This window comes from Mixophyes fleayi, chromosome 10, assembly GCF_038048845.1.
Source record: "Mixophyes fleayi isolate aMixFle1 chromosome 10, aMixFle1.hap1, whole genome shotgun sequence".
In the NCBI taxonomy this organism is placed as follows: Eukaryota; Metazoa; Chordata; class Amphibia; order Anura; family Limnodynastidae; genus Mixophyes; species Mixophyes fleayi.
Genome location: NC_134411.1, coordinates 24,416,051 through 24,441,177, shown reverse-complemented (window position 1 = coordinate 24,441,177; position 25,127 = coordinate 24,416,051). Strand labels below are relative to the sequence as shown.

The 25,127-nt window shown below is 40.0% G+C and overlaps 1 protein-coding gene across 5 annotated transcripts in view; it reads right to left on the bottom strand.

The window, feature by feature from the left end:
* Window positions 1-25,127, bottom strand: part of PPFIBP2 (PPFIB scaffold protein 2) — a 171,392-nt gene that overhangs the window by 134,318 nt on the left and 11,947 nt on the right. For 2 of the 5 annotated variants that reach the window (XM_075188068.1, XM_075188067.1), the window contains exon 1: window positions 10,296-10,478. The exons of 1 other annotated variant lie outside the window; for it this stretch is intronic. The gene's annotated coding sequence lies outside the window, so the exon portion shown is untranslated. Of the gene's footprint in view, window positions 1-10,295; window positions 10,480-25,127 lie in introns of those variants that run through there. 2 more of the 5 variants (XM_075188065.1, XM_075188072.1) reach the window with 2 other exon arrangements.

Genomic DNA, 25,127 nt, shown 5'->3' with positions numbered 1-25,127 from the left:
TACCTCTCTATTTTCCTTTTAAGGGAAATATTTGATATAGCTTGTTCCCAGGATTGCAAATATGTATAGATATCTCCTCAAATATTAATAAAAGGTAGTACTTTGATGTATTAGGTTCCCTATGTGAATATATAATCCCCTGGGATAAACCACTCAATATTCTCTTTATAAACATGTCCTGTTATTCAGCATTAACCCCTAGTTTCCTCACGGTGTCTTCACATGTAATCATACTGTAGGGAGTAGTATTTATATATTTTATTGTATTAAGTCCTGATTATTTAGTTGTTTTATTGTTTTGCATGACAGCCTGGAGAGTTTTTAATACAAATAATGCCATTCAAGGTTCTCAGGGAAAATATGATTTCACAAACATGTGGCTATGGGACACACACATAGAGCTACATTTAAAATCCTCCATACCTGGAGAATCATTTATTGAAGTAACCAGGAGTCCCCATTCTAATAAAATGGGGGAGAGCGGATCAGGGTTAAATTTAACGTATTTCCTGAAGTTTCCCTTTAAAATCACAAATTCATGAATTTAGATGCAATACAGACTAAAGATAGATTCACTAAATTACCACTGTTAGAATGGAGGACACTCAAAACAAACTTGCAGGGAGGTTTTTCCCTATACACTACATCCAGTCATTTAGGATTTATTCACAGGGTGGGTCATAGAGCCTCCCGTGCTACACTCACCAGGAAGTGAACCCCGTGTGTGAGGGATGGACATAGTCTGCGCGGGTTGTGGTCTAAGTTGTAGTTGTTTTCCAATAGGGTAGGTGAAAGGGACGATATATTATTCCGCTCCTTCCTGAGGCAATATTAACCAGACATATAGGCCATACCTCATGAAACCTGTATAGTATTCTGGAGGCTTCTACATGGGAGATCTGAAGATTTAGTGGTCAGCACGGTGGCTTAGTGACTAGCACTTCTGCCTCACAGCACTGGGGTCATGAGTTCAATTCCCGACCCTAACTTTATCTGTGAGGAGTTTGTATGTTCTCCTCGTGTTTGCGTGGGTTTCCTCCAGGTGCTCCAGTTTCCCCCCCCTACTCCAACAACATACTGGTAGGTTATTTGGCTGCTATTAACTTGACCTTAGCCTCTCTCGGCCTGTGTGTGTATGTTAGGGCACTTAGACTGTAAGCTCCAATGGTGCAGGTTCCATGTACTCCTAGCACTTGTCTTTGATCATGTTTTTTTAATCTATCTGGATTTCTTAATATTTCCTGACACTGTGAGACCAATAAACAGCTGGAGTTGTTAGGACCTACTTGAAGTAAATGTAAGTACAAGCATTTTCAGACTCACGTTTTAAACATGCTACAAACATAAGAGTTCCAAAGCAGAACCTCGCTCATTAGGGAAGTTCTCTTGAATCATCCCCAATAAAATATTTATGAATGTGATCCTCAAGGTGACTTTGAGACTGACTGAAGAACCAGGCTGAAATACCAATTGCAGCTTCTTCTTCCGATTAACAAGACACTGGGGTCATTTACAATGAGCAGGAATAAAAACTCACTTCTCCTTTAGTGCTCTAATGAGTGTTTGCGTGTTGCAAGCATTCAGAATCAATGCAAATCATGTCTAATCTTTCCAGCTTATTGCTGTCTATATGTCACTCCCTGTATTAAAACAACATTTCCAAGTTATTCTAAAATTGAGATGTAAAAATTTAGGGAATTGAGGGAAGAAAGGGGTTGTGGGCTAGTTTATGTGTTTGCTCTGGTCAGTTTTAAGCTTTTAATTACACTGCTTTTCTGTTCACATTCCTGTGTGCCAAGTGCCTATATCATCATCATCGTTCATTTGGCACCACAGATTCTGTAATGCCTGATATATTTGACGTATGAACCTCCAGGTACACAGAACTTCACGCTGAAAACCCTTGTTTTCACAACCCACCAAAAAAGCATAGAAACCCATTCTGTTTGCACTGCCTTTTGCAAATAAAGGGCAGACCTGCAAATTTGCCCAAGCTAACCTCACATTTTTCTCATTTCAATATCAGGCAAACAAAGTTTTCATTTTTATTTTACTCTAATACCCATCCCAATCTGGTCTTGTCCAGTTTAATTCTCTGAACTCCCACGAGCCGCCATCTTTGTTCACAAACCTGGACCAGATTTTGAACTGTGGTTGTAGTAAAATTCTCCTATTGTGCATTAAGACCCCAACATACTATATTGTATTAGCTCTATGTGCCTAGGATACTGTGGACCTAAGTTATAATGTGCATTTAATATGGATAATGTCTTCGTTTTGTACGGTGAAGCTAGAATGACTTCCGAATGCCCATAAAGGGACACGCCTACTTAGAAGAAATATCTATACGGACATAATGTGCAAGGTCGGTAAATGTCCCATCAATGTCCAACTGTCTACCACGTTATCACCACGCGTTTTACAAAATAAAACTATTACATTTTTCTTCTAAAATGCTGCTCGATTTAGCCTCATTTTTCGCTTAAATTGATCATGAGAATGTTGGGACATTGACACTGTCTTTAGTACATTTGGCACTTTTATGTTTTATAAGCTTTTTTTACACACTGGGCAAAATGTACCTAGAAATGCATTTCTCTGATGAAGTGCAAATGGAAGGTACAAAACATGTCCCACTAGAAGTATAGGATGAGCCAGTTCAGGGCTGGTGCAACAGTAAGGTTCTTTCGATGAGTGACGATGGCCATGTACCCCTCCAAACAGAAAGGAACATCCCTAAAAGTACATCCTCTCCACCTTCTTATTTTCTTTAAATAATTTTACTTTGCAAACTGAAATCTCATTTTTGTACTGGTCTGCAAAACTAGGCACACCAAAGTGCCTACTCCAGACTTAGCAAGGAACGCCCGCATTCTGCCCAATTCCACCATCGGCAGGTACAAACTTCTGCATTGCTGCTCAATCAAATTTCACTAGTTCAACGGCAATCAACATGTTCGTGGTAGAATTGTCAATATACCCCAATTCAGATTTGTGGTTGAAAATTTGTGGCTCACATTGCCTGCATTTCAAGGTTCACCCATCACAGTAAAAGGAGTGGTTTGGGGTTTTTAAATACAATTTAAATAATGTTTTTCATTTTTTAAAAAAAAGGATTTTAATATTCTTTTTAAATCGAACTTCAAGCACTACTGTGTTTGAAATCTGAAATTTAAAACCACCACAATATATTCATTTTAATTTTAAGATATGTGAATTGGCTCGGACTTGTTTGATTAAAAAAGAAAAAATAGCAACATTTGAGAATGTCAATCTATCATCATCATCATCTATTTATTTATTTATATAGCACCACTAATTCCGCAGCGCTGTACAGAGAACTCACTTACATCAGTCCCTGCCTCATTGGAGCTTACAATCTAAATACCCTAACATACACACAGTCCGAGAGAGACTAAGGGCAATTTAATAGCAGCCTATTAACATACCAGTATGGCTTTTATTGGAGTGTGGGAGGAAACCGGAGCACCCAGAGGAAACCCATGCAAGCACGGGGAGAACATACAAACTCCACACAGATAAGGCGATGGTTGGGGATCAAACTCATGACCCCAGCACTGTGAGGCAGGAGTGCTAATCACTAAGCCACCGTGCTGCCCACATGATTAGTGCTGTTGAATTTTATAATAGTGGGTGAACCAGCTTTGATATGTGGCCAGTAAGAGTATCTCTATTCCCTACCACAGGAGATCGTGTACAGCGCCTCAGTGATTTCCTTAAATGAGGCCCGGTGCCTGGGAAAATCTGTGTATAGATGGTCAGAGTACTATGTAAAGACTATTAGCAAATAAAGATTAAAATGCTAATGTTATCCTGTTGAAAGAATGAACTTGCAACTATAAATTTGAAAATTCAGGTATGTGCCATAAAGGGTCTCTCTAGCTTAGCTGCTGTGCCTTCTAAATGATATGATCCTTAAATGAACCAGCTCTGCAAACAGAACAAGACAGATCCACTGTTTTGAGTTGTGAGAGTGAAAGAAACAAAAGCACATTAGCTCTCAGCAATAACGAGCTATACATGTGACTATGTATTATACCGGTCACATTATTATTAAGGACGGAACTAACATCTTAGTTTCAGTGGATTAATCATCCACTGAATGGAATGCAATACTGTTGCATAAGCATAATTATACTGATCGGTTTTCACCAAATTTAGTCGCTCCCCTGTGACGTGTTGCACAGATTATTTAGCACTTGATGTCTAAGCACATGTATGGAAATTGGCCAAACCCTCCGTATTTATCATAATATATCAGTGCAAAGTACAGAATGCTACATTACAACTTGAAAACATCACAGTTCATGTACATAAACATTTATTAGTCTTTATCATAAAACAATATAAGATATCCCCTGTTGTAATTTTTCTTGGAAATTAATTTTATTTTTGCATTTGTTGTTTTTACAGAAATTAATCTAAGGCTTATCCCTAGCCGTGGTTGTGAAAAAATATCCTCCTTATCTCTTTTATTTTTCTTGGTAATATTTTTTTAAACATAGCACTATAATGGTCATGGTAGCATACAGACGACATCACCATTGTGAGAGAGAGTCCCAGCAAATGGGGAGGCATAGGCTACTGCCCTCTGTACACCACCTCCAGTACTGCAGCTATATATACTGGAAGAAACAATACGGAGGACGTTTCTAGCGTAACAGGGGTCTTTCTGTTCAGGCACCCGATGAAGGATCAGTGTGGTCCCAAAACATGTTGCAACAAACATTTGATACAGAATTGCTGTTAAAATGGGGAATGCCTTTTTTTTGCCAATTGTTTTGGCTGCATTGCCCACTATACAAATTTATAGATTGTCACAGATAAAATTCTACATTACTATATTTCTTCCCTTGAGGTTCCTGCTCTTAGCATTGGTTCAGTCTTATGATATTCGTATAGTCCATAATAATAAGTAATGCATCTTTTTAAAAAATATCATATGGATTTATCAATGTGCCTGACACATTATACAAAAGAACAACTCTACTCATATTATTACCACTCCTGAAGAGAGATCTCTACTTTTGAAGGGTTGGGACATCATCTGTGCCACTAGTACCTTCAAATTTCGTTTGTAAATCCGCACGGAGTGGATGGCGGTGGCACAAGACTAATTATGGCTCAGAAGTATACCCTAGAGGACAACGCCATGCTCTGCACCTCAGCTGTTCTCATGGGTCCTCACGTATGATTCCCATGGTCTAGTGGCAGGTTGTTACTCATTATCTTCCAGGTACTGCTTTGTTTATTAATTATTTTCTCAAGTTGGGAGCATTATGCTCTCCCCAGTTTGGACACTCTGATGGCGGATTCTATATCCCTTTGACTGATGCCGGGGTGTTCCGGCCTTGGGAGCCTACAGCTGGTCTAGGAGTTGCTATCCCTCAACCCTGGCCATACCAGTTACCTCTTTTAGTTTCAATTGAGTCTTGTTTTGTTTCTGTTTTACCGATAGCTCAGGTTGAGTCCTTTCCATACACTACCCTATCATTGTTACGTATACCACAATTCTATGTATTCTCAGACTACCCTCTTTACTAGCTAGTCTGAATTGTGATTTGTTGATGTCTCTTCTTACTAATTATCGTTAATGTTTCTTTACCGACTCCTACGCGAGCTTTATGTTCTCTATAATGTTATGTTTATACTGTTATGTTCTATTTTGTTTATTATTGTGCTGTTTTATGTAATTGTGTGATGCTTGTTTCTTCTGCCCATTTCAATCTCTCAGTAGCGTATGACGATTGGATATGTAGTTTTAGCCATGGGCCCTGGGGGATACCATCGAAAATGTTTTATGGTTTACCAGGTTATCTGGGTATCTACAAGTTGACTTGATCCGTTATCACTTAGTTTAATAAACATGGATGACTGCTGATTCCTACATAAGCTCCAGCCCCCCAAATGTTACCCATTTTACTGACTTCTTCCCTACACAGCAAATATTCTAACAAGAAATATGGATTATTTCAAGGTTTTTTTTATGCCCACTCCCATTGCCCTTCCCTTCTGGATTGCCCTTCTCTCGCCCTGCCCAGCCTTCAGACGTTTTCACTTCAATTTAATATGCTGACTTTTGACCCACCACTTGGTCACCACTGCCGTTTACCCTTCTTTCCATGGTTAAGTTTCTCTCGCTAAATGTTCGGGACTTAAATTCCCAGAATACACTTTGATTGACTTTGGTTCGTGTTTTAGGCATAATACAGATATATTGGCAGTTCAGGAAACCCATTTCTCCTCACCAGCACCCCCTCTTTTTAATGATAATCAGTATCCCCTATGTTATTCGGCTAATGGCCCACTTAACCGTAATGGTGTGGCGATTCAATTTAGTTTCCAAATCTCTTTTAAGCTTCAACATAATTGTGAAGATGAACAGGGGAGATTCCTGATCCTGACGGGACAACTAGAGAATAAGCCAGTGACGCTCTATGCCCCTAACTCCAGGCAAATCCTGTTTTTTAAAGCCATCCTAAGGGAGGTTCAAAAACTTAGAATATGGAGTCTAATATTGATGGGAGACTATAATTTAGTCTTAGATACCCAATTGGACAAGACCTACCAACACGCGATACTGATTATGTGGGTCATTTAGAAAATTGCTAGAGGAATGCGACATCTATGATATTTGCCGTGTTTCCTCCCCTGGAGCAAAGGAATTTACTTACCATTCGCCTGTCCACAACATTTATTCCCGGATAGACAAATGGACTATACAGTAATTTAAATCTATCTCCATACTCCCGGTTTCTTGGTTGGACCATGCCCCGCTATTTTGGACTTGGTACTTTACCAACCAGTCATTCCCTCTTCGACCGTGGCACCTCCCTAATTACTTTCTTGCTCTCTTAGAAAGTAAAAACAGCCTTCAATCAAGACACCCTCACATTGTTTACTGGCACTAATAAACCAGAGGACACCTCCATATTTAAGTATTGGTGTTTGTTTACGACCATTCTAGGGGATGTGGCGATATAGACACATTCTTCAATAAGAATTTGAGTCTAAACTCTCCACCTCTGAAGCCCACAACAAGACTTGCCCCTCTACTGCACTTAAACTTGAGCTGACCCAGGTTAGACATCAACTGCAAAAGCTCCAGATGGCCTGAACCCAAACTGCTCTGTCCTGACATCATCACAAATTCTATACTACAGATATTAGCAGCAAGTAGATCTTGCATGTTTAGAAATCTAAATTAAAATTGTTGTAAACATTACTGGTTGATTGTGAGTATGACGTAAGCCCGTTTTTAAGTGTAAAATACGCTTCTTCATACTGTGCATGCACACAAAAATAGTGTATCCCTGCATCCACATTACAAAGAGCAAAGCAGCTCTGTATTGGTTAGTAGTAGTTAGTAGCGACAGCCATCCCAGCCTGCCATGGGCTCAGCAAGGAGCAGCATGTGTCATATATAGGGTTTTTCATTTTTTTTCCTTAAGAAAGCTGGAAGACTGAAGAGGATCCCAGCATGGATTTAAATGTGTAATACATTGGAAAAAGTGGGTGTCTGGTAGTATTTATTGTAATAAAATACTTTTTCACAGTGTTTGTAGGGTTTAAGAGTATTTTTTTTCTGTACACTATAGGTAGCAGAGGGCCCTTAATGCCAGGGCATGCTGGTGTCTGTAGTTCTACAAGTGCCTGCATACATAGGCAATTTATGGCTGCCTGTGCTTGCTGGGACCAGTAGTGCCATAGAAAAAAATAATGATTTCCTACTTTTAACTATTTATTAACCCAACATGGGTGTTGGTTAGAGCCCTAGTTCTTCTGGTCCGATACCCTTAGGAAATTCCCCCTGTGCTGAACAGGCTGGGGCTGTGTCCCATTATAATAGTGTGACCTCAAGCTGTGAGTTTCCCTGTTATATCGTGACAAGAACAGGCTGTCATAGTCTAGTGTTGATTGCAGCTTTTGCAGGGGGACCTCACGCTGTTCACCCCCCCCCCCCCATAGTTGCCGCAACTGGCCCAGGCTGTGAGTACTGGAGCTTGGATGCCATCCATTATACTCAAGATCGTAAAATATGTGTAACTCAAAATAAACATGTTAATGCATTTCTTTTTGCACCAAATAGTTTACACCTTTACTTTTGAAACAAATGCACCCGACTATAAATAAGTCTCTATGACAGTACACAACAAAAAGACAGTTGTTGGCAGAGTTTATCCTTAACACTGCATACCATTGTATATCTAGCAAAATTAAAACATAAGGTATTGGTTCATATTTTGATCAAAACTTTTAAGCCTGCATCCCAGCATCAAGGGTATCTCATTGTATGCAGTACATACCATACCTATGACAGTACATACCAAGGGTGTAACTAAACATTTCTGGGGCCCATACCAAAAAGGTCCCCATGTGCCTATCAATGTTGAAAAACTCCCATACATATGGGGCTTTAACAAGAAAGAGGGGCCACCCTCTTCTGTGGCCCCAAAATGCACCTCCCTGCACCCATGATAGTTACGGACTTGGTACATGGTAGTGATATTTTTAAGTAGGACCCACCCTCCAACTATTATCAATGCCATACTCATGAAACAAAGAGCAGGTTAGTCTGTGATTGCTTGTGCTGGTAAAGTCGTCACCATTTAATCCAAACTGAGGTATAGCTAAAGGCCCCAGGGTCTGGTGCAAATTCTGATCTGGAGTCCCACCAGATATGAGGAAGCATTCCCTCCTAGACATTAGCCCTAGTGCTCCCTGTTTAGTGTTTCCTATTTAATCTTGGGGAGTACTGTGGTATCACACAGTGCTCCTAATTTATAAATCCTCATATTATTGCTAAACAGGCTGTGCTGGTGTTTGCCGGTGGCAAAGAAATGGAAAGAACCAAGAAGTCTTAAGCCTTGGAAGCATATTGGAGACCTATGGGGACCCCAGACCCCTCGTGCCCTGATGTGGTTGCTATACTATTGAATCCAAATACCGATATCGATTGATTACAACTGTACCTTTGCACTATCCTAACACTCTGTGAAGGGGTTGTGTGGGTAATTGTGGGCAAGCAGGCCTATACGAAGCTCTTCAGATCCTCCTGTTGCCCACCACTCAGGACTAGCACTAGCAGTAGGCAAACCTAGGTAGCCTAGGACATTAATGGTTAGGTGGTGCCCAAAACATTGAATGAATGACATAATGTCCCCCATCCAGTACATCCAGGGGGTAGACAGTCTCTGTATTGGAAAACTGCAGTAAACCAAACATGAGATAACCTTTTGGAGCCTAAATTGTTTGATAACATGGCACAGAAATTTGCATGCTGTTACTTAGAAAGTCATACACAACTTCAAATATTAAAGGAGCTCTAACCTCAAAAATGATCGTTTGTTATTTGTACCATGTCTTTGTCTGCTCTCTGTCCTGCCGCTGTGATGTCATACTGCACCCCCAATGATGTCATGCCCACCCCTTGCCACTACACTAAGCCCCTGGGTTATTGTGAAGGGATTATTAATTATGAATAAGATTGACAGGAGGGCTCTAGAAGGAGATGAGGGGTTATGAGACCAAGGGAAAAAAATACTCATTATTTGCCTCCCTGCAAACCTAAGTGTACATCCAATGCACCCTGAAGCAAGCCAGGCAGTCCAGATAGCAGCACTGGTGCACAACAAAAAGGGTTTGTGGTGCTCATCAAGTGCATGTCGTAAATGAGGTACACCATGTACAAATGGATGTATAACACAAATTTCACGGATGGGCTCAACTCTACTTCTTGTCATACCAGTTATGTCAGTTTAAACCTTAATGAATTCTTAGACACTCCTAAATATTATGCAAACATAATTTCTCTGGAGAACATATATTCAAAATGTTTATTGTATCCATCATATAGGTTGAAGCTTTACAATGATTGCCCAGCGCTACGGAATCTGTGGCACCCTATAAATAAATGATGACGATGATCTTCTCTTTCACACTATAACTACTCTTAAAATACAAAGAAGACAACTCTGTAGGACACACGTTTCATCTGAAAATATCTAAAATCAATACCTGGTCCCATTTTATCCAAAAGAAATGACAACGTCTGAACCTTGTTTAAGATTTTATCTCCTGAATGCTTATTTACTAAGCTGACTAAAGTCAACTATTTAAACCTGACATCTACTTAGATCACAAATGGGGAGGTCTGTCTGCTACATACAGAAAGAGGATAATACAATAGGAATCCACAACAGCCGAAACTACAGAAATATGACATTATAATCTAGTACTTGGAAAACTGACACTGAGCGAGTTATAAAAGGTACCTTTCAGTATTCCGACAGCTGCAGGATCCTCCGCCTGGCTCTTTAATCTCTGAAAAGTCGTCCCTATAATCACATCACATTGCGTACTTTGAAGCTAATGACAAGCCCTGCAACAGGGAACACCACACCAAAACCACATGCTTGCAATAATGCTGAACACTGCCCATGTAAAACAAGAATATCTACAATTTGATTACTGCAAAATTTTCAAGCTCAGCCTCTTCTGCTGCTGACTAACAAGGAAGTACTCGCAGGCATCTCCTGCAAGCTTCAGTTGTGCTCTGAGTAACATTTTAAAAACAATTCCAAGTTTAAAGAGTTATTTTAAAGGGACCCTTCCTTATTACTCTGCAGGGTGAAATGATGTGCATGATTTAGACAGCTGACTCTGTTCCTAGATGAGGGGGACTGGGTACACTGGTTTCAGAAAGCAACAAAAATACTGTACTCTGTTAATGTAACCATGCTCATTTTGTATTTAAATTATATAGATAATACCCTATGGAACCAGACCTCCATCCGGAGGTTTGTTTCATATTCACACTTTAGTTTGACAACTTTGGTTTCACGTTTTGGATTTAACAAGGAAACTTTAGTTTCATTCAGGGTCAATGAACAGAATGCCCTTTAGGTGGTGTAAAGATAGCTACCGGCTGGAAGGGCTCCAGAGTTTCTTTAATAGATAAATCAGATTCTATTTACTGCAGGTCAGCAGTGAGGACAAGTGGGAGGTATTTAAAAGTGGGGGTAACATCAGAATATGATTTTAAGTATGTTTTGTTAAAACTAAACTTTGCATTTTTATTTTATCAGTAAATAAAGCATTATTATATTATATTTATTGTGCTTTTGTATTATAGTATTATTTTTTAATCTGATTAATTTCTATTAGCCTGTAGATGTCACTGTTGCAATTGCTGTCTATAAGAAAGCATTTGGCTAGCTGTAAATATAATATAGGAATATGATGCTGAATATATTATATCTCCAGCTAGCTGAATACTTTGTTATAGACAGCAATTGCAACAGTGACATCTGCAGGGTAATAGAAGTTAAGCCAATTAATACTGCATTACAACACAATAATGCATCAATTCATCAATGTGCCGGTGGAAGTTCAGTTTCTTCAGTACATTGATGAAAGTACAACATCTGTAAAGGGCACTTTTGTATATGTCCATTTAAAAATGGGGAGCTGGAACTGTGTTCTTCGTGTGTTGTCCCTGGTTACTAGCTTAAGTATCGGCGATGGCCTTTAGAGGGGTCCTGTCCTAAAAATGCCTTGTGCAATGTGTGGTAGCATAACAAATGGGATTCCCCTGGTATTCTCTTGGAAACGGACCCCTTTACTGCACTCTAGGCTGTCTCCCAGGTGTCCAGGAGTTCAAGGGGTCTGTCTAGGAGAGAGAGAGCACATAGCGAGCTGAGTGAAAATACTCTCATCCAGGAGGATGGGGTTGCAGCAGAATCCTGTATCATTATTATTATTACCATTTATTTATATAGCGCCACTAATACCGCAGCGCTGTACAGAGAACTCACTCACATCAGTCCCTCCCCCATTGGGGCTTACAGTCTAAATTCCCTAACACACACACACACACACACACACACACACACACACACACACACACACACAGAGACACGGGTCAATTTGTTAGCAGCCAATTAACCTACCTGTGTGTTTTTGGAGTGTGGGAGGAAACTGGAGCACCCAGAGGAAACCCACGCAAACACTGGGAGAACATACAAACTCCACACAGATAAGGCCATGGTCGGGAATTGAACTCATGATCCGAGATCATCAGCATTTATACAGTGCCACTAGCTCCATAACACTGTACAGACAACTCATTCGCGTCAGTCCCTGCCCCAATAGAGCTTACAGTCTAAATTTCCTAACATGCACACAGACAGACAATTAGATAGCAGCCTATTAACCTACCAGTATGTTTTTGGATTGTGGGAGGAAACCGGAGCACCCGGAGGAAACCCACTCATACACGGGGAGAACATACAAACTCCACACAGGTAAGGCCATGGTTGGGAATTGAACTCATGAACCGAGTGCTGTGAGGCAGAAGTGCTAACCACTGAGCCACCGTGCTGTCCCCATTTGCTTACTACACAACATAGTGCACCAGGCGCTCTGCAGTAAAGCAAAAACAAAATGCTGTAGAGCCTGGTGACAGTTGCGCTTCAGTAACACTCATCAGATGATCTACACAAGTGACATTTTCTGTACACAGCTGATATTATACTGACTGATGCCAGGAATGTGACACGTGCCTTCTAAAACATGGGCCTAATGATTACATGAAGTGCGCAGATTATATATAAATACACCCAAAATAGCCATTTTAGTAATGATCTAGAAAATGACTTAAGTGCAGGGAGTCATTCGGTTACAGGCAAAGATCACACGTTGGGAGATCTCAGCGGCTCCACAGAAAGGGACTATGAAAGTCGCCCAGGTTAACCTAGATCAGACCTGGAATGTACACTGGACAATGTCACACAAAGTAAACACAAACTTTATCAACAACGGCTGATTCCTGGGAGGCCTCTGATAAACCCAGGTTACAACAACTTCTGTTAAACTTTATACAGCTCAGCTACTACCCACGATGTCAGTAAATGTAATTCCAAACAATATACTATGACAGCAGAAACAAAATAAAAAGCTTCCATGAAGCGAATATTAAAAGCCATTATACTGTGTTTTTTCATTCAACATAGACTTAACATATAACTTTGTTTCACTTCCATTGTGCCATGATATAATCTAGTAAAACAAACCACACATTAAATAGGATATATTTCACTTTTAAATGAAACTTAAAGTGTATCAATCGCTTGCATTCCCTGGGGGCTTCCATCTTGTGGGCCGGACTAATATTCATGTGGATGCTGCCTATCAGTTCATTAGGAACTACTGAAATCAACCAGTCGTGAGTCACAAAATGGTGGCAAGTACGATTTCACTTACAGTAATTTCACAGACACGTTTAATTTGTAATAATCAAGAGGCCTTATATGTATATATATATATATATATATATATATATATATATATATTAATTTATCATACTTGCCTACTTTTTGATGTTTGAGGGGACAATGGGTAGAGGGTACAGGGCTTGTCGAATTGCGTACGTTTTGGCCCCACCCCCATGATATAATACTGTTACGCGTCATTTTACAGCAGGGGGTGGGGCCAAAATGACATGATTCCTAGGAAGTGTGCAGATGTGGGAGGATGTCCTACTCTCCCGGATCTTGGGAGACCTACCCGGAATTCGGGAGTCTCCCGGACTTTCTGGAGTGTTGGCAGGTACGATATATTTAAGTATATGAACATATTTTTGTTTTTGCTGTGTGTTAAGTAAAAGTTGGGGAATAGCTGGATCCAAAAAAAGTAAAAAGAAATGTCACCCACAAAGTATACCAGAAACACTAACTCTCAAAAGTCTTGCAAAACCAACTGTTCTACACATATAGATAAGTTATAGCCATTACTTACAAGCATCTTTGCATTGCTTTTCAAAATACAACTGGCTCCTACAAACTGATGTCTGCAACTTGTGGCTGCAATAAAAGAAATCATCTACCGCCACAATATATCAATACAATATCTCCGGCACAGCTGCCACTGCAATACTGGCCCGGAGAGGTAAGAGTTAACTTCGCCGGGCTAGTCTGAGGGGATATGTGCATACGTGACACGGCTAGCCACGGCTAGTCTGAGGGGATATGTGCATACGTGACACGGCTAGCCACGGCTAGTCTGAGGGGATATGTGCATACGTGACACGGCTAGCCACGGCTAGTCTGAGGGGATATGTGCATACGTGACACGGCTAGCCACGGCTAGTCAGTTCATGCATGTGCAGTGGAAATGAAAGGTCAAATTTGGGCTTTCAGTTCCAATTAGTAAAAAAAAAAAAAAAATTAGTGGTAAATATAGAATCAAATATGTAAAGAAAATAAAAACATTTTTTAAATATATTGCTCTTTTGAATAAATGATTTATTCACATAATAAATACTTCTTTTTTCATTCATTTACTTCTGTTATCGAACAAGAATTGCATGACCCTTTAATGTTTAAGGCAAAGCCTTTTCTGTTCTTGCCCAGACTTATAAAACGCATGAAAAGTGTATTATAAGGTGGCTAAGTGGTTAGCACTTCTGCCTCACAGCGCTGGGCTCATGAGTTCAATTCCCGACCATGGCCTTATCTGTGTGGAGTTTGTATGTTCTCCCCGTGTTTGCGTGGGTTTCCTCCGGGTGCTCCGGTTTCCTCTCACACTCCTAAAACATACTAGTAGGTTAATTGGCTGCTATCAAAAATTTTACCCTGGTCTCTCTCTCTCTCTGTCTGTATGTGTCTGTGTGTGTGTTAGGGAATTTAGACTGTAAGCTCCAATGGGGCAGGGACTGATGTGAATGAGTTCTCTGTACAGCGCTGCGGAATCAGTGGCGCTATATAAATAAATGGTGATGATGATGAGTCATTGGGGCCATTACCAGCATTGTGTGCTAAAATTTTACCGGTGCATTTAAAATTTCAGACAGCATTTTATTTTATAGGCATTAACGCGCGCTATCCGTACAATAGATTGTAGTGGTAAAAGGATAACCCACGAAAAACGCGTTCAAATCACATCCCTAAAACCCAGTGGTGCATTGCTATATAGGCATTTTTATCCATCTTCCCAGAACGTATGTATGACCAAGTCCTTCACTTCACAACACAATTCTCTAAACCTAACCCTTATAAATACATGGATTACTCTGACCCGCTCTAGTGAGTTTGTTTCACCATGTGGGTCCTCAGGAATATGTGTTTTTGTAAGATGTGAAATGCTTAGCTTCCTAAACAAAGACAAGGAATAAAAATATTTGCCGTCAAACTGCTGCCATGAAAATTCTGTCTCCCGAAAATCAAAACCGAGGCAAAAGATGAAAGAGCATAAAATATCTACAATGTCTGAGGAGAAATTTCTAAGACGAAGTCACAAGACTTAGAAACAAGGAAGTGTTTGATGGGCTCAGACGGCTTTTTATCAGAGTTTCGTATTCAAATAATTTTATTTTGAAGGAAACCCGTCTATTTGGTACAATTACGTTTCAGGATAAAGCCTTCAACTAGCACTACCCTGAGCTGTGAAAATATGTTTGTGTATATCATATTCCACAAGTAATGAGCAAAGATTTACATTAAAGCTTTGTACAGTTATCAACACATACCAATAACTAGAAAAATCAGTTGTTAAACTGTATGGTGTCTGTTATTTTGTCTACATAATTAAGCATACATTTGCACATAATTGGTTGTCATAAATTTGTCATTTCTATTCTAATCAATCTCAATAAAACACAAAAATTACTACACATGCACACAATTTCGTTTTGCAAATTATGTATTGTAAAAACGTCTCGAAATTGAACTATGCTTATGATTAAAAGCAAAAAAAGAGAGGAGTATCATGTCTCTTTGCCAGCCATTTAACATTTAAAATGTCCAACACCCTTGCAGGCACAGAGCGTCAATTCCTCCTCCTAGTTGGCAAGTTAAACAACAAACTATGAACTATAGTTAATGTCCATGCTTGCAACCAACATCAACATGCATCGTTTAGAAAAATAGATGAGCTTATCTCTCAGGCGAGATTGGAAGACATTAAATTTTAAGCGGGATTCAATGCCGTACTGAACAACACTTTGGACAGGTCTACTCCTGGGCCCGTCACTCCTGAAAAATTGGACCACCAAGAATCCAAATCACTCCTGCATCTCATGAAATCCCAGGATATCATGAGATGAGACCCCCTCCTTCTTCTGCTCAATTCACAGATGCTGTAATAAACAAATATCCTTGCTGAAGCTCAGTTACCTCAATTACTGCAGAGCTCGGTGGAGTGTTTAGTAGGGAGATTACAATAGAGGAAATTGAGGCTGCCATAAAAAAATCAAAATAATAGTACATCCCCAGGCCCAGACAGGTTCACAGCTGCATATTATAAGAAGTTCTCTGACCTGCTGCCCCCCCACTTGCACTCCCTATTCAATAACATTTTGAAGGGTGACTCCTTCCCCATTGTGATGTTAGAAGCCAGAAAAGTGGTGATTCATAAGGAAAGAAAGAACCCACACAATTGCTCCAGTTATAGATCTATTTTAATCCTCTGTTTCAAAGATAAAAACTAAGCTAAAATATTGACTGGATCCAGATCCTTCCTTTGTTGGTTCAATATGATAAGGCGAGCTTTGCCCCAGGGTGTCAGATGATGGACAATATAAAGCAGACTATCATCATCATCATCTATTTATATAGCGCCACTGATTCCGCAGCGCTGTACAGAGAACTCATTCACATCAGTCCCTGCCCCATTGGAGCTTACAGTCTAAATTCCCTAACATACACACACACAGACCGACAGAGAGAGACTAGGGTCAATTTTTGATAGCAGCCAATTAACTTACTAGTATGTTTTTGGAGTGTGGGAGGAAACTGGAGCACCCGGAGGAAACCCACGCAAACACGGGGAGAACATACAAACTCCACACAGATAAGGCCATGGTTGGGAATTGAACTCATGACCCTAGTGCTGTGAGGCAGAAGTGCTAACCACTAAGCCACCATGCTACCCTAAAGACTGTGTTCTGCCCCCCCCATGAACTTCTACATAAAAGCCTTCATGCTACTCTCACCAGAAAGAGGTTGGCTCTTGAGGCACTCCAGTCCACTAGTAATATTTAATAGAAAAACAAATTATTTGAATAATATCTTTAAAATAATTATTGTCTAACCAGGTCTCAAAAGTCGGCGAACATTTTAAAATCCAAATGTGTGATAAAGTATGGAAATTAAGTGTGAATAGAAATAAAAACAAACAGAGCCTTCATGGAAGCCGATTTAGGATAATGTGTAAATATTATTGTCCCAGTCTCTATAAATACTATCATAGGGATTATATATCACAAGGTGTTAATTGAGATTCAGGTTTACATATTGAAATGTATTGTTCTTTATTATAACTGTATGTTCAAAGACATTGAAACCAAAAAATTATATCCTTCAGATCATACTCTATTTGCTTTCAGTATGTATATAGATGAGGATAGTCCAATCCCTTCAGCGGATTAGAATTCCTCTTTGTAAGTCAGCACCTGGTACGCAAGTTAACTTGCAGCATTATTTGGACAATTTTTATCAGTTCAGGTTATACCACCTACCGGCAATGCATGACAGTATACCTCCATAGTTGCCGCCCATCCCTAATTTTCAGAGACAGGCTTAAGGTATTTGAAGATTTGGCCCTGGAGATGTTTGTACATGTTGGTCAATATTCACCAACCGGTCCTTTTTTTCTACATATTGGATCCAATTCTCACTACCGACTTTTTATTATAAGAGTTCATTAACTTAATCTTATTACATTAAAGTTCTTTCAAGCAGCAATCACATGATAACCTGCTATTCACGATTTATTATTCTGTACAGTGTCATGGACTATCATGGCAACCACAGTCACATGATGTAGTGAGGATGTAACAGAGGTTCACAGGTGTCTGCATTGTGACATCACAGAACTTCTAGACAGCTGTTGGAGTCATATCTGTTTAGCCTGACTGAAAACCATTCTTGGATTGGATAGCAACCACTTGTGAGTATCTTTTTATCTAGGTTATTTTATCTCAATGTTACACTTTCTGTTGTTCTGTGGGGTTGCGGTGTAGATAAGATACTACCGGGGTGTAGGAACCAAGGAGGCAGAGGGGGCAATTGCCCCCCGCCCCCCCATGATTTCTGTTTGTGGGCAAAGACTGTGTTTTGTCCCCCCCATGAACTTCTACACAAAAGCCTTCATGCTACTCTCTGAAGTCATAGTATCTGTTCTAAACTTGAGAATTTTTTTTAAAACATAGATTGTCTTAGTATAACTAACAAATGTTCTTTAATATAGATAGCCTTTGTATAGATTTAATAAAGATTGATTGATTTGTTTATTTTAAAAACTTCTAACTGTTCTGTACATAAACATTTAGATAACCTGTATTGATGATGAACATCTAGCTATTCACTTTACGTTTACCTTGAATTTCGTGCAGGGCGTCCAGTAACAAATATGAGATATAGAAATTTCAATTTATAGCACATACCCTAACCAGTGAGGCAGTGTCTATAGATATAAAAATGCTCCCAATCCAATGAGATTATATTGGTCAACAAAATCTGAATAAAATCTAGGTTAAGGACTATGGAAAATGTACATTTTTAAGATGAACAATTGAATTTGTCTATCTTTCTAACAGATATTGTACTAATTGTTAGTTAATAATATTTATTTAATAATGTATAAATACATTTTTATAGTAAAATAAACAATGAAACTGGGGTTGACCAACCCCCTAAACACTAACAAAAATTAACATAGGATTGGAAGCCTTTGTATATCTACAGTCAATGTAACAACTGTCGTAAAAACGAGATACCAAACGCAATAAAAAGGGGCTCCAAACCCTATGTAGTCCTTGGCACTCGGCCCCACCATGAAAATATTCATTCCGACACCCCTGGATACTACTACTGTGTGCTTAAGTCCTGGGCTCATCTGAGTAATGATGAGCATGTACAAGGTCTATGGGAAGAAGCTGAGCATCTTATAGATCAGGGGTAGACAACCTGCGGCTCTCCAGGTGTTGTGAAACTACAAATCCCAGCATGCCTTGCCACCTATCTGCTGGTTATCTACTGGCAAAGCATGCTGAGACTTGTAGTTTCACAACACCTGGAGAGCCGCAGGTTGCCTACCCCTGTTATAGGTAAACATCACATTTAGCTTAGTTCTAATATCTTATCTCAGCACAGATCACCCCTGGCCTTACATGAAGGCTGATATCTGGCTGATTTGTTTGTCATTTCTGCATTAGTATATAAGCCGCAAAGAGTATTTATATACTCAGCAGTCTAATGCTTCCAAGTCTTTTTTCCCCATAAACAAGAACAATATCTCCCTAAATTAATTTTATAATGCAGCCAATCACTCATCTCAAGCTTAGTGACTCGCCTGTCCCACTGATTTTGAATGAAGGATGTCTAGGGTCTCTTTCAGGCTTCTGCCCGGGGGAACTGCCCTAAACACCCTTATTATAATCTACCAGAAAACAAAAATATCTTATTGAGGTCCTATTGCTTAATGAACATGGACTAAGCATGATTCTAGTCTAATATATGACCAGTTCCATTGTATGTAGGTGACAGGTGCACTAAAAAATATCTGAGACCATGAACTCACCTGGTCTGATTCTCTAACACAACAATCAGCATTTGAAACTCAAACCACTGATCAGTGATGTAATTCGGGCTGTGAGAGAGAGGCAGCCGCCCAAGGTACAAATATGAAAGGGGGCGCAGAGAATTATTATTCTGTATTCAGTTAGATACATTTTTTTCTTGCCCCAGGAGCTAGCATTCTAGTTACGGCTCCGCCACTAATTAATTGTGAAGCCCCAGTGTAATCTGTAACATTTCACAGACCTTATGAAACCAGCTCCCAGTACTTGTGAAGTAAATGAGGATCTGCATGATGATTCAATTGCGATATGTTTTCTGTTTGTATTTTAAAGTTGGACTTTAACAAAGAACAAGAACAAAAGAACTAAATGGGAAATTGCTTTGGCAACGAACAAGAAAGTGACAAAGAACCACTCACCAAATATAAAGGTAACCACAAGAGTGACTGTGCAGCGCAAAAAGGAAAAGCCTCCTCTAGAACCAGTAGAGGAAATACGCTAAGTTATGATAAATGGTGAAGGACAGTTATGGTTGCCGGCTGCTACCATACAATGACCACCCGCACGTTCCCCACCAATAGTTACTCCGCTGCCTTCTGTATCACGTGTTCTCCACACCTCTTATATCATCTGCTCATTTGGACATGACCATCTTTACCATCTGTCTCATGTCATTGTATGTAATTTGTGTCCTGTCATCGTTCCCTCAATGTACAGCGCTGCGTAATATGTCAGTGCTCTATAAATTAAAGACAATAATAAATTCTAGGTACGTTTTAAATACAGGTATGTGATTTATTATCCAGAATAATTACATCTTAGGGTTTTCAAACTAAGATGTTTTATTTCTGTAATTTGGAGAACCAAGGCTAATATATACTAAATTACCTTTATTATTGACCCTTGGATTTGCTCTCATTAAATTGTTTAGCGGTGTTCCGAGAAGAAATCGGACTATGGTGATTATACTGTGTTTATGGTATTGTCACCAAGCAGAAGTAATTGTTTCCCTATTACTTTCTAGTTTGTTACATTTTCTGGATAATTGGGGTTTCTGGATAAAAGATCCTATATGTGTACAAACCATTTCACATACAGCGATAACTAGATAAACGAATGGATTTTCTCCTATGTAATAAAATAAATGGAGCTTAGTGTTTTGTATGATATGTATAACCCGGCCTCTGATAGCTAAAATCTGCACTTTAAAATATCAATATTCCTAAACCATAAGATAATCTAATTTGAAAAAGGAATTTTGGACATTCACAAATATAATATAAATGATATAATGCATAGTAATGTGCCCAATATTGGAGCAATATTTTGGAAGAATAATCATTTGTGTCCTTGTTATGTACTAGCAAATATTCTCAAGCTGTATTGGTAACATTTGCTGAACATTACCATGTGTCTGCCCCCAAAACAACTGAATTGACCATGAATAATCCAATTAAATTGATAGGATCACATTCAGGCATGGCAGTAAATCCGGTTAGTAGATGACTGCAGTAACAGGCTCCACGTGAACCGGTTGCGTAGTCGGAATACCATGTGATCAGATCTGCGTGGTTTGACCAACCACGTGTGTCACCAGTTAAAAACTTGGCTCTTGGGCAGAGTGACAGGATTGGCTGGTTTGCAGCCAGCATAGAACTTTAGCCCTATTTCTAATAGCTTCTGTTCTAATAAGCTCTCAAATCATTGGCATTTATATTTGTGAATGTTATAAGCTCTTTTTTTATGGAGCAACTTGAATTTTAGTAATAATGGACATTATGTGAACTCAGCAAAAGTCTAACTTCTGTATCAGCTAGAACTTTTGTTTCTCCTTTCAGCTTTTCCTTGTATGATAAAAAATATCCACTGGATCAACTTGACATTTTGTCAGATCTCAAAGCAGATGGGAATGTGTTTGTTACAAGTGTACAATTGCCTAGTTTGAAATTGTATTTTTTAATTAAGGTGTAACATTAAGTCATATATGTATTTACAGGAGTTGGAAAACAAATCAAAAAGAGACATCAATGCAGACACATCACCAAGCTGCAGGTTAGTGCACACTTGTCTCAGTCATGCTTAACGCTATGTCTAACTGATATATGGCAACTGTTGTGCAGCTACATGAGAGCTACGTACCTGCCAGCCAGGCATGGACACCTGGGGTACTGCAGCTGTTGTGTAGATGGAGGGGGCATGCTTGGTGTTGTAGTTCAACAGTGGGGGACCTACAGGAGCCTCTGCGTTTGGAGCTGCAGAACAAGGGCACTTTTGTGGTGGACCACACTTTAGCTTTCGAAGCCCAACCCAAGCTGTCACTAGCCCCTCCCATTTTGCACTCACTTTAATAAGAGTCTCCACTTATTTGTCTACTAAGTGCTGCTAAAGCCAATCACTGGTGGGAATTTGGTCAATGGAGTTCTTTGGGGGCAGGGTTTCTGGCTCAGTAGGAGGGGCTGTCTGTAAGTGGGCGTCTCCTTTAATGACCCGAATGGCTCAATCAAGTAACCTGGCTCTAGATTCCCCAACAAGATCTCAGAGCTTATTTAATAAAGAAGCACAGGTAGAACACCAGAGCTTTACCCCATAGAGGCCACTCAGATATTATCTATCATACATCTGACTATACTAAACTGCTAATAGATGACCTCTGCTTCCTGTCACTTCATTGCTCTTTGCATCATGTTAGCAAATAAGCCCCACTCCCTCCCCTTACAGCTGGGTGTAAATATCTCCATCCTGGTACCACATATTGCTGGCAGCGTTCTGCAGCCTTTACCGGCTGCTCTGTGACTATTCACCACCATTATATTCTGCACAGTCTCTTTACTGTCTTTGTTGTACTCCAGCGATGGATTTACTCATTGGATGAGGGAACATCATTTATCTTGGATCTTTATATGTCTCACAGGTGTAACACTGTCATAAACAGCTGGTTGGATGTTGCATTATCTTAGAGCTTAGTAGTCATTGGGAATTTCATGGTGAGAATTTCCCACACTCCTCTCTTGCAGGAAGAAAACCAAAAATTAACAGAAGAAATTGCCCAGCTGCAGAAGCTGAGGGAAGAAGAACAGAAACGCAGCGAGCGCATGACATCATATCTGATGGAAGAAATAAAAGGGTATTCTTTCCTGTCAAATTAAAACGAATACACTTTGTTAGCAAATCATTTGTCTAGAATGTTAAATATATATATATATATATATATATATATATATATATATATATATATATATAACTTAATAATGTCTTTGGTAAATCTAAATTGTCTGCTATACTAACGCTCCTACACAATATTTCTTAGGTGGATAGAGAGGAAGAACTTTGCAGATATGCTGGAAGAAGGGGAGCGACAGGTCAGTGAAACTGTAAATTACCCTATTGCCTACTAGATAGATAGATAGATAGACAGACAGAAGGATAGACAGACAGATAGATAGACGGACGGACGGATGGACAGACAGACAGACAGACAGACAGATAGATAGACAGACAGATAAATAGATAGACAGACAGACAGACAGACAGATAGATAGATAGATAGATAGACGGACGGATAGATAGATATACAGACAGACAGACAGACAGATAAATAGATAGACAGAGACAGACAGACAGACAGACAGACAGACAGATAGCATTACTTCCCAACTGGACTTTGTCTGTAATCCAGTTTCTACCATTTAGGTATATTGAAAGTACATAGTATATCCACCAAATTGGTTTATTTAAATATTGTCTCCCTCCGCTATATAATTGTTAGTCCCATTACTGCTAGTTACTGTAACACAGAGAGAAACAATTTGTGACTTTCCAGCTGCAATAGAACTACATGTCCCCGGGGGTCCTACCAGCTCTAACTCACTGCGCATTCTGGGACTTATAGTTCCTCAATGATATGAAAGTCATATGGTACCAAATCTTATTATAAATCTTCATAAGTTATTGGTTTTAATATTATATTTTTTCCTTTCCCAGCTGGATGAGATTATAAAAATGCAAAACAGAAGAGAAAGGGGAACTCAGACCTCAGAGAAGGTGAGGCCGGTCCTCCTTGTAGGGCAATGTGCTGATTTCTTATCGTCACTCTGATTCCTATAATACGTTGTCTCAAGAAGTACATAAAACTAGTAGCATTGGCTTTGTTACTCAGCTGCCATTATACCTGCGTCTGTCTGATACAGAGATTTCTGGCTGCAGTTGGTTTATGTATTAGGTACTTAGTAATTATATTTACCCTCAGAAATGTGCTGCCCTCTGGTCATGGTGCAGATACGTCATCTTCTATCCGGAAACACGTTATCCGGAAAGCTCAGAAAGTAATAAAGTAAATAAATGCTGCGTTTTGGTGATAATGTCATTCACACAGACATAATCCCCAAATGGGACGGTTACTAAACTTGCATGCTTGTTGGTGGTTTGGAAACAGCAGCTCATCGCCGGTGCAAACCGCAGGATTTACTAAAAAGCGGTTTGGAGGGAGAAAACACAAACTGCTGGCGATGTGCGGTGATTTAAAAACCCCTAATTTGCATCCGGTTTAGGGGAAACCGCCATTAGGTTTGTATTAAAATAAATAAATAAATGAAAGTTGCATAAACGCCCTCCCCTTCTATAACAACTCAGTGCTATTTAGCATCGGGACCCCAGACCTCTAGGAGATGGGGGGAAACCAATGTTTAGGCCCCTGCACCTAGAGATGCCCGGCCCAATGCTAAGTAACACTGAGCTCCTCCTGGTACCCTGACAGCTGTATACTAGGGGAATAGTAAGTATTGGTACAATGTAGATGTAGGATCAGTGTAGGTTGGTGTATTACAGAAGTACATGGGGTAAAGTAGGAGACGCTGTATTTCCCCGTCCTTGTTCCATCATTTCCTTCTGTAAAGGGCCCATATACACTGAGCCTACATCTCTCCATAGAGACCAATGATCTCTATAGGGGCAGATCTACAACACTGGAAGAAGCAGAAAGCAGAGTAAACTGTCCTTATAATGGAGGTTATAATCTGAAGGTAAAAGTGTTGGCATACTTACCTACTTTCTTCAGCTCTCTTCCGGGAGCCAGCCAGTGGAGGGGGGCGTGAGGGGGCGGGGCGGCCAAAATCGCGTCATTTCGGCCCCGCCCCCTGTGACGTCATGACGCAAATTGCGTCATTTGACAGCGGGGGGCGGGGCTAAACGCCGCGATTCATCGGGAATCGCGGCGTTTGGGATCTAATTCTGCCCACTTCACTAGGAAGTGGGCACTTCCTAGTGAAGTGGGCAGAATTCGGGAGATTGCCACACTCGCCCGGGAGTCCGGGAGACTCTCGCAAAATGCGGGAGTCTCCCGGACATTCCGGGAGAGTTGGCAAGTATGAGTGTTGGTATGTTTATAGAACATACGAATAACGTATTTCCATTTTAAAGGCAATTTACCTCCGTTCTTATAGACGTCCCCCCTATGTCAGCCTCCATCTCTCCTGTGTATCTGCCAATAACATAGATGCAGGGCCGTCTCTTCCATAGGGCACGATGGGCAGGT